Genomic DNA, 8580 nt, shown 5'->3' with positions numbered 1-8580 from the left:
ATAAAAATACATCCTTTAATATCTCATCTTGTTTCACGACAATATATTTATATTTTCCAATCGTGTGTTTCATATAATTTTCAAATTCTTTTTTACTACATAACGTAGAGCAATTATCTCTCCAAAAATTATTTACATCTATTGAATTTAACTTAAATAAAATAAAAGTATTAGCATTGTTTCTTATTGAGCGTCGAGGGAGTTGAAAATATGACTGACTAAGATAAATACAATTACAAGAAGAATGTCTCCCTCTTGTATAGTAGCTATCCATTACTGTTTGGTTTCTCTCATTAACACAATCATCAAAGATGACGAGGTTCTTTTTTGATTTATCTAAATCTTGAGGTGAAGGTATATCATCCGTATTATCACTGAGAATACAAGTTATGGGTTTTGGTTTAGGTTTCTGTGTATCACAAAATAGTTGTATTATATCCTCAATGTTATAATCATTTAGTTTGTTTTGAAGTTTAAATAAACCGATAATGTCTTCCTTTTTAAGACCTGCATTAAAACCCTGTGAGAGTAGTTGATACTCGGGTTGAAAACTTGACTTCGTAAAAATTATTAAATTATCATAATCTAAAAAGTTGGGGGGTAAGGAGCATCTTTAAAAGCAAACAGGTTTTTCCACATCCGCTTGAACCAACTATTAGACATCTCAATGAATTTGGAATGTTTTTATGGTTATTAAATTTTATCTTATTTTCCCAAACGGGTAAAAAATCATTCATTTATATATTTGGAAAACAAGTCATCCAACTTTTTTTGAGCTATTTTAGAAACTCTATATTTTATCCTGAGTTCGGGTTTAATTTCAAAATAATTCATTATTTTATTTATGTAGTATCTTGTATTAACATTTCCATTAAAATTATTTTGAATAATAAATATCATTAAACCCTTATACATTTCCTCAATACAAAGAGTCTCTTTCCTTGTAAGAAATGGTGTATTATCACCGTAATGCTTAACATTCATCTCTCTTATTAATCTTGTAAAGTAATTCATTTTTGGTTCTAATTTAAAAGAGTTATATGTTTTTTTATATTTCTTATTATCATTAATTAGAATATAATCACAGAATAAACATTGTTTATATGAATCCTCATCATTAAGCCCCACTCTATCACAAGCCGGACAATTCTCTAATTTATCATATGGAGAGTCTGGAAATTCTAAATATCCTTCAGAACGTATCATATTTATGTGGTAAATTTTTACTTAAACTAAATGCAAGTTTATTCATTAATAAATACAATGTTTCAAAGCACAAAAGACAAATTTCAATCAATCTCTACTTCGGTGAAAGATATAGAAAAATATGTCAAAGATGTTAAATTGAACAAAGATAAATATGGAAATTTTTGGGTAAAACCAGTTATGGAAAATAACATGAGCCCCTCTATTTCATTTAAAGGAAGAGCTCTAACTATACCTGGAAAGACATCCATTAAAGTAAATCTAACAAAAGTTTCTCCTCTACTCCTGGCAATTTATTCAAAGCTTGAAAAAGTGATTGACCACGATACTTTGAAAAAGAATGATAAGACCATCAACAATACTCGTGGAGAAATTTGTATTTACTTTAATAATCCAAAGGGTGTAGATCTAAGTAAAATGAATGATGTTAATATTTCTGGTGAAATGTCATTTCGTTCTATGATAGTTAGAGATTATTTAAAGATAACTTTTGATATTAAAAATGTAGAGATTGAATCCGTTAATGAAAGAAAGTATATTGGTATAGATGGAAAGGTTTTTTCTGCTAATTAAATATGAGTCAATACAGCAGTGAAGATTTTACTATTTCATTGAACTCGGACGAAAGTGATGATAGTATTTCATTGAACACAGATGATAGTTATGATACTAATAGTTTGTGCTCAAATGATAGTTATGAGAGTAGCTTTATTGATGACTCTGAGTATGATTCTGAGTATTCATGTGATAGTTATGACTTAGATGATTCTGAGTGAAAAAGTGTTTTAGTTTAAGCACAGCGATATATATAAAACGGACCTGTAAAGCTCAAAAGTGTTTTAGTTTAAGCACAGTGATATATATAAAACACGTTTTCTCACGCTATAAATATGGTTCATTGTGATATTTGCGAGAAGGAAGTAAAATATTATAAACAACATATTCTCACTGCAAAACATACATACAACATTCTTAACAAACTTTCCCCTCTTCCACCTAAAACAAAACATTGTAAGGTCTGTAAAACAACCATCCTCAAGAAGGGGTTTAAAGCCCATCTTAAAACTAACAAACACTTGTCAAAATTGTTTACTATTAAAAACTCTGATGGTGCATTCAAAGGACATATTAAAATAAGAGTCTTTAACTTCAAACCTCCTGAACCAGAGTCTATAGTTGATGCTGTAGAAATAGTTAAACCTGCTGTTCAAACGTTGATTGAAAAAACACTAAAAGAAATGAAACCACTTAAATTTTATATGGGAGTAAAATTAGAAATGACAAAGGACGAAGGAGTTATAGATACACCATACATGAGAACTGAGCCACACTTTATATCTTCATATCAAGATTTTAAAACATCAGGAGTCTATGATGAACTTATTAAACAAGAGCAAGATGTGGATAATTCAATCGTAGGAAGTGGATTCAATATAGGAAAAATTATTTACATAGACATTCATATTCTTAAATCAGATCCTCTAAAAGCTTCTTCTTACATTGATTTACCCAGTGTTATCAAAAATAGAAAAGCAGTTATCAATATCAAAAATAAAGACAATAAATGTTTTCTCTGGTCTATTCTAGCACACTTACATCCTCCACATTTTCATGATGAAAGAGTATCTCATTATAAAAAATATGAGAATACATTAAATACGAAAGATCTAAAGTTTCCGATGACTTTAAATGATATTCCTAAATTTGAAAAGATGAATAATTTATCAGTTAATGTTTATGGTCTAACAGAAACAAACAACATTCAGGTTTTAAAGCTTTCTGACAATTGTAAACAAACTCATATTAATCTTCTATATTTTAATTCAGAGGAAAATTCACATTATACATACATCAAAGATATTACAAAATTAATAAAACCACAAGTATGTAAAAGAACAAATAAAATATATATTTGTATGCGTTGTCTTAACTTCTTCCATACACAAGAAAGATTAGATAAACATTCAAATTATTGTGGTGAACATAAATCAACGGTAATCAACATGCCTAAAAAAGGCTCAAAGATCACATTCAAAGATGAAAAGAAAACAATAAAACATCCATTTGTTATATATGCTGATTTTGAAAGTATTTTAGAAAAAATTGATACTGCTTCTCCAGATCCAAAAGAATCATACACAAATAAATATCAAAAACATACTCCTTGTGGTTTTTGTTATTATATCAAATCATCCGTTGGTGATAGATATAACAAGTTAGAGATGTATAGAGGCTCAAATACCCCAGAGGAGTTTGTGAAACGACTAGAAAAAGACTGTGTTCGATTAACCAAGATAATGAGAGAAACCAATAAACCAATGTCCTTAACAAGTAAAGAAAAAAGGGAATTTATAAAAAACAATGTCTGTCATATTTGTGAGGAGAAAATTGGTAAAGGTCTAAAGGTTAGAGACCATTGTCATCTCACTGGTAAATATAGAGGTCCGGCTCATCAAAGTTGTAATATTAATTATCAACTCCCCTCTTTCATTCCTGTCTTTCTTCATAACAACGCTCATTATGATACACATCTATTTATCAAGGAACTCTCAAAGACTTCTGGAAGTATCTCAGCAATTCCAAACACGGATCAGAAATACATTTCATTCACAAAAACAATTCACACATCTCCTATTACTCATATTAGATTTCTTGATACATTTAAATTCATGGCAAGTCCATTGGCTAACTTGGTTCAAAATCTAAAAGAGTTTCCATGTCTTTCAGAGTATTTTTCAGATGAAGATTTACTAACACAAAAGGGAATTTACCCCTATGACTATATGGACTCATTTGAGAGATTCAATGAAACACAACTTCCTTTAAAAGAAAATTTCTATAACAAATTAAATAATAGTCATATATCTGATAAAGATTATATACATGCACAAAATGTTTGGAAAAAATATAACATTAAGAATCTTGGTGAGTATCACAATTTGTACCTCAAAACTGATGTGCTTTTGTTGGCTGATGTGTTTGAGGCTTTCAGAACAATCTGTCATTCTGGATATGGATTGGATCCTGCTCACTATTACACTGCTCCTGGATTGGCTTGGAGCGCGATGTTAAAAATGACAAAACAAGCTTTGGATTTGATAACCGATGTTGATATGCTTTTGATGATTGAAAAGGCAAAGAGAGGAGGAATTTCACAAGTCTGTTCAAAGAGATATGCGAAAGCAAATAACAAGTACATTCCAAATTATGATCCATCGGTAGAGAGCTCCTACTTGATGTATTATGATGCGAACAACCTGTATGGCTGGGCAATGTCTCAGGCTCTTCCTTATGGAAAACTTAGATGGGTAAAGGAAAAAGATTACAAAAAGGTTTTACAAGATGTATGTATCTCTACACAAAAAGAATTGGATGATTCAAAGGTTGGTTATTATTTTGAGGTCGATTTGAAATATCCAGAGGAACTTCATAACCTACACAAAGATCTCCCATTTGCTTGTGAAAAGGAAAGTCCAAAGAAGGAGTGGTTAAGTGATTATCAACAATCATTTAATATAGGTGAATCAACAGAAAAATTACTTACTACATTATATAACAAGAAAAAATATGTTCTACACCAAAGAAATTTGCGACAATATTTATCAAAAGGTCTAAGAGTAGAGAAGATCCATAGGGTTCTAAAGTTCAATCAAAGTCATTGGTTGAAGGGGTACATTGATTTTAATACACAAAGAAGAACAGAGTCAAAAACAGATTTTGAGAAAGACTTTTATAAATTGATGAATAATGCGGTCTTTGGTAAGACCATGGAAAATGTGAGAAAAAGACAAAATATCAGACTATCAACATCTTGGAAACAAGCATCAAAATTAATTAATAGACCGAGTTTTACTAGAGCTGAGGTCTTTACTGAGAACTTTTGTGCGATCCATTTGATTAAAGAGAGTATTGAAATGAACAAACCTATTTATATTGGAACATCAATTCTTGATTTATCAAAGTCATTAATGTATGATTACTTTTATAATAACTTGAGGAAGAAATATCAAAATGATGTTAATCTACTTTATATGGATACAGATAGTTTTATTTTGCAAATTAATACTGATGATGTTTATTCAGACATGAAAAAGGACATTAATATATATGACACTAGTAATTACAGTCCAGAGAGTGAGTTGTTCTCTTCTAAAAATAAAAAGGTGATTGGAAAGTTTAAGGATGAATTAGGAGGAAATGTAATGAGTGAATTTGTGGGATTGAGGTCTAAGGCTTATGCTTATAAATACATTGTGAATAACGTTGAAAAAACTGATAAGAAGTTAAAAGGCATAAAGAAAAATGTCATTAAAGAAACAATAAACTTTAATGATTATTATAACTGTTTAACAACAAAGAAAGAAGAGTTTCGAAAGATTAATGGAATAAGAAGTTATAAACATCAATTATATTCAGAAGAGATAAATAAGAAAGCATTGGGGGCTTTTGATGATAAGAGGTTTATTTTAGAAAATGGAATTGATAGTCTCCCTTATGGTTATATAAGTATATAAGTGATAAGATATATATAAGTGATAAGATATACATAAGTGATAAGATATATATAAGTGATAAGATATATAAAAGTGATAAGTTAAAAAGGGGGGGTTGGGGATTTTAACGGGCTACCGCCGCCTTTTTTACTATTGTATAAATGATAGAACCAAGTACCAACCAGACTAAAGAGTGGAGGTGTAATCAACCTTGGTATATAAATGGTAAACATAACGAATGTGAAAAATATCAAATAGGTATAATTGAAAAGACAACTGGTAAAACAATTTACAAAACAAATAAGATAATTAATTTAAATACCAGTGAATTGGGTAAAAAAGATGGAAATATTTTTGAGTGGACGGAAAACTTTGATGGTTGTCAGGAAAATATATACTTTAATTTAAAAATGGTATGTGGCACTGGAGGCGCTCAAACAAGAACATTGAGGGAGGTTTACCATTTTATCTTAGCTCAGTTAAAATATCTTGAGAAAGAACCAAACTCAAACATCTTTTTTGTTAATATATTAGACGGTGAGGAGAGTTGTAGGAGAATTAAATTATTTCCCACACATAAACAAATATTTGTAGGGTCGTTGTTTGAGTGGGTCAAAGATGATTCACCAGATGATATTAAGAGTAAAAGGTTAAAAGGTCCATAAGGTCAGAAGGATCACAGGTTCACACAGAAGGACCATTGTTTAAGTGGTCTAATGAATAAGGATAACATGTCAAAAGGTTAGAAGGTTCGAAAAGAACAGGGTGAGAGAAATAGAGGTGTTTAGGGGCAATGAGGGAGGGGAAAAATTAACATGTAAGTCAATGGGAAAATGAGAGTGTCCCAGAAGCAACATATATACACTACTCATGAAACTTGAATTTGTGGAGCGTTTCACAATAAAGAGAGGTCACCAAAACACAAATGCACCATCTGTGCTATTACCCTCACCAGAGGAGAGGGTATTGCATTTGAGTCAGTTTGTTTGTTGGTTTTTTTCCGCACAGAATAAATACGATTTTCTCTGCAACTGTGGGGCTGATTGGCAGGAAATGTTTACCATAAACACAACTCCAGTAGTGTAATAATGTTGGTTCTGGGACACCCCAAATCCCCATTGACTTACATGTTAATTTTTCCCCTCCCTCATTGCCCCTAAACACCTCTATTTCTCTCACCCTGTTCTTTACGAACCTTCTAACCTTTTGACATGTTATCCTTATTCATTAGACCACTTAAACAATGGTCCTTCTGTGTGAACCTGTGATCCTTCTGACCTTATGGACCTTTTAACCTTTTACTCTTAATATCATCTGGTGAATCATCTTTGACCCACTCAAACAACGACCCTACAAATATTTGTTTATGTGTGGGAAATAATTTAATTCTCCTACAACTCTCCTCACCATCTAATACATTAACAAAAAATATGTTTGAGTTTGGTTCTTTATCAAGATATTTTAACTGAGCTAAAATAAAATGATAAACTTCCCTCAATGTTCTTGTTTGAGCGCCTCCTCTCCCACATACCATTTTAAAATTAATGTATATATTTTCCTGACAACCATCAAAGTTTTCCGTCCACTCAAAAATATTTTTTATCTTTTTTACCCAACTCACCGGTATTTAAATTAATTCTCTTATTTGTTTTGTGAACCTTTTTACCAGTTGCCTTTTCAATTATACCTATTTGATATTTTTCACATTCATTATGTTTTCCATTTATATACCAAGGTTGATTACACCTTCACTCTTTAGTCTGGTTGATACTTGGTTCTATCATTTATATAATAGTAAAAAAGGCGGCGGTAGCCCGTTAAAATCCCCAACCCCCCCTTTTTAACTTATCACTTATATATATCTTATCACTTATATATATCTTATCACTTATGTATATCTTATCACTTATATATATCTTATCACTTATATATATCTTATCACTTATATACTTATATAACCATAAGGGAGACTATCAATTCCATTTTCTAAAGTAAACCTCTTTTCATCAAAAGCCCCCAATGCTTTCTTATTTATCTCTTCTGAATATAATTGATGTTTATAACTTCTTATTCCATTAATCTTTCTAAACTCTTCTTTCTTTGTTGTTAAACAGTTATAATAATCCTTAAAGTTTATTGTTTCTTTAATAACATTTTTCTTTACACCTTTTAACTTCTTATCAGTCTTTTCAACGTTATTCACAATGTATTTATAAGCATAAGCCTTTGACCTCAATCCCACAAATTCACTCATAACATTTCCTCCTAATTCATCCTTGAACTTTCCAATCACCTTTTTATTTTTAGAAGAGAACAACTCACTCTCTGGACTGTAATTACTCATGTCATAGATATTAATGTCTCTTTTCATGTCTGAATAAACATCGTTGGTATTAATTTTCAAAAGAAAACTATCTGTATCCATAAAAAGTAGATTAACATCATTTTGATATTTCTTCCTCAAGTTATTATAAAAGTAATCATACATTAATGACTTTGATAAATCAAGAATTGATGTTCCAATATAAATAGGTTTGTTCATTTCAATACTCTCTTTAATCAAATGGATCGCACAAAAGTTCTCAGTAAAGCCCTCAGCTCGAGTAAAACTCGGTCTATTAATTAATTTTGATGCTTGTTCCCAAGATGTTGATAGTCTGATATTTTGTCTTTTCCTCACATTCTCCATAGTCTTACCAAAGACCGCATTATTCATCAATTTATAAAAGTCTTTCTCAAAATCTGTTTTTGACTCTGTTCTTCTTTGTGTATTAAAATCAATGTACCCCTTTAACCAATGACTTTGATTGAACTTTAGAACCCTACGGATCTTCTCTACTCTTAGACCTTTTGATAAATATTGTCGCAAATTTCTTTGGTG

This window comes from Myxine glutinosa, chromosome 1 (assembly GCF_964187855.1).
Source record: "Myxine glutinosa chromosome 1, kmMyxGlut1.1, whole genome shotgun sequence".
Taxonomy (NCBI): domain Eukaryota; kingdom Metazoa; phylum Chordata; class Myxini; order Myxiniformes; family Myxinidae; genus Myxine; species Myxine glutinosa.
Note: the sequence above shows the minus strand (reverse complement) of the source record.